The following is a 3,462-nucleotide window of genomic DNA, read 5'->3' as shown; positions in this document are numbered from 1 at the left end:
TTTAATAAATGTCTTTTTTTAATTAAAATTTCATCATTTATTCGCAGTCGAAACGATACAATGTATAAAATCTGGAGTCATGTTATGGACAAAATAATTACTTCCACTGTAATTTTTCGAAAAGGGTTACAGTTAATATAATTCAATATTAGCATTGTTTAATGCCAATAATTACAAGGTAATTCATATTTCAAACATGATTTCGACACGCAGCGTTAGACATTAAACCTCAGCTGTCAAAAGCTACAAATCAGATTTAGAAGATGCCGAGGATGACATTTTGATGGCTTGAGATGTTACATGAAAACTGTTAAATATAAACCGGTTCCCGTAGGGACACGCGACATCACGTCCATGCCACGAGCCAAATCCTCCGCCAACTGACCGAAACTCGACGGCCTCTGAATAAGGGTCACTGATGGACAATAAGTGACCAGTACCTTCTAGTGATGTCATCGAAATGACCACTGTTGGTGTCAGGGGGCGCTCACATCAACTTGTTGGGTTCAAGAGCTTCATTAATTTTGCACAATACAAATATGGCCGCCTCCGGTGTCGCCGCCATCTTGGAAATACGGATTTGATGGCCGACAATTATACCCTTGAGTTATCCTTGGTTCATCTGTGTTTTGTTGGGATTAATTTGATCCGGACTTGATTGCCATTAATTTAGCCTCAATTACCAGATTTTCCCCCATGACAGCGAACGTTAGTTTGAATTTCACACATAATAGAGAACTGTAGAATCTGAAATGTAATCCTTGTTTGTGACTCATTTCTATGTTACTTCTTGGATATGAAGTAATGGCCAAAGTGTCTTATCTAATTTGTGCTCTGTCTATGAAAATCGCTGTATTAAAAGCATATACGCAGAGAAATCCCTTCGAATTTGATCATATTTATACTAGATCAACTACAATTATATTTTCCATCTCCTCCACCCTCAATTTACTTCTTCCTGCATTTATTTAAAATACTGTAATTATTATTTCGGTATTATTTGGGCGGGATACTCCAAAAGAAATTCACTAAATATTTTTCCTACCCTATAGATACTGTATAGTATCAAACTAAAAGACACCTTTCTTCAGTGTAAGCTAGAGGTAAAAGATCGCGTTAAAGGAACACGGATCATGACATGTGAACAAAGACGTTAATATAGCTGTATGCATTCAAAAAAAAATTAAATCTTTATAATCCAAAGTGCACAGAGTGACAAAGACTTGAGTGGGAAGTTTCACAGTCCATACACAATAGTATGACAACATGTTTCTTGAAGACAAACAGTGTAACTTCGTATAAAGAATAAAAGGAAGTTGTCAGCCATTAAAACGAGTCGTGCATTCATGTCACTGCAGTCATATTTAACCTCCAGTGTGCTTATATGAAATTTTCAAGCTAATCTCAGAAAGTGTATGATGATGTTTACATTATTGCAAGCCTCTGATTTGAAATGTATGTTGTATATATTCGTATATCGGTCTCATTGTACTTATGTTGTGTCATGATATGGAAATTTGAGAAAAAGTAAATCTATAAATGTGCACTGGATAGAGGCCTTGTATACTGAACAAAAACTCTTGAATCTTCTTGATTATTTTCATTTTACAACCGACCATACGGTCATCACACCTCTGTGTGTGGCATCCTGTCATTTTGTCAATACAAATATTTCTTTTGAAGTTACACGTGACATGGAATTCCCATTTCCGATATTGCCACACCACGGTGTTCCTCTTATCACGAACTCTCTTTATCATCATCATATTTCAGTTGCTGATTCATGATACGTATTGAGTTCCATAATGTCTCATCCTACCCTCCCATTACACCATGTCCCCGTGAACATCTCACAATGCGGCCCATGATGAGATCAGCCACGCCAATTAAAGATTACCGTTGGCTCAGATTCTTCTACGAACATACTCTTTTAACAATAGGATGGCGCAAAGGCAATCTATCAGGGCATGCTTAAAACATTCGTACCCTGTATTTGGTCACTCCCACAAGTAAAGAACACCGTTAAATATCCCATGTTAGACAACGGTCATCAATTTGAAACCTTAGGGTCAATATTTTCCCATTGTTCCTTCCGAAATTTGCGTTAATATTTTTCTTTCTTTATGCCTTAAAGTGCGAACGCGTGTATGAGATAAATATGGATAAAATGCCGTATTATTATCATATGTTTTAAATAGAAAAAGCTTTTTTAATGTCGATTCAATTTCTGGGAATTTGAAGGATGTGACTATTATCCATGCGCATTAGTGTACACAAGTCTGTTGATGTGTTATTAGGTTTTGTTTAACACAATGGCTCGCCAGTAAGCCATTACATCCACGTGTGTCAAGAATAAAATTTCTCACATTTTGGGGAATTTAAATAGCATTTACCCTGTTATTAAATTTCAAGATAATAGGCATTGATCTGATATTTTAGGTTGATAGTATTTTTTGCATGTTTTAGATATCAGTTTCATTTTAAAGACATTTTAAAGTTAACGGTTCCTTCAGTTAACTGTTTTCTCTGAGACAGCTTCAGTCGTTTTTCGTTTTCAGAGCTTTTATGTTCGAGTTGTTTCCAAATATTCATAGCCCCCTTTTCACTGTAGTTTCTTTATCTTCAAACTCATGATTGAGAGATATCAATCGAAATTAATGTACTAACTGCATGGTAAAAAGCGGATTACCGTGTTACCTAAGGAGTTTCGGCACTATTTCACAATGGAAAGTTTCGGATAAGAAACATAGCATTGCTCGAAACAATAAAATCGTATTCCGGAAACCTTTATAATTTTTTCTGCATTGTATAATACAGACAAACTTGAGTTCATGAGGAAAACGTGACAGTTTGCCGAAAGACCATCAGAATATTTGGTAGTCATAAGTTGTACAACTGTTTTATGAATAGTTAGTTTTCAGTGCTGACGTGCACGCTCTTAAAGATGAAGCGTTTTTTATGAGAAAAGAGACACTGTTCCACCGGTTTGGTGCTGCAAATTTGAATAACCGAAAAAGAGGCGTCATCCAAAAGATTCTGTACAGTTTCTTCCGAACCCATTCTTCAATGTCATTTCAAAAATCACTTGTGGAATCTGTTCTAGTTACGTACTGTTAAGTAATCATATTGTGTGTCTCCTTGCCCTACCCTACTGATGCAAGACTGCATGCAGACATGCATTGTCCTTAGTTCTGCACCTTACAGCAGCTTCTTTGCTTAGCGTATTCTTGCCAGTGAGAGGTCAACGCTACGTGTACGCACATATTTGTTATACAGTTAGTACACCATGGTTATGGCCAATTCAACGAGACAAAGAAGTTAGTTCATTGTAGCCACAGGTTCTTTTAATCTTTTGACTAAAATACACAGCACAATATCGAGACCTAAACAGTTCGTTATATGTGCTAGTTCGTTATACGCTTGCTTGTTAGTTTAGTTTACCCGAAGGTCCTCAGTAGCGTT

The sequence above is a fragment of the Haliotis asinina genome, chromosome 7 (genome assembly GCF_037392515.1).
Source record: "Haliotis asinina isolate JCU_RB_2024 chromosome 7, JCU_Hal_asi_v2, whole genome shotgun sequence".
NCBI classification, from domain to species: Eukaryota; Metazoa; Mollusca; class Gastropoda; order Lepetellida; family Haliotidae; genus Haliotis; species Haliotis asinina.
The sequence above is the reverse complement of the archived record's forward strand: the minus strand, read 5'-3'. Positions refer to the sequence as shown.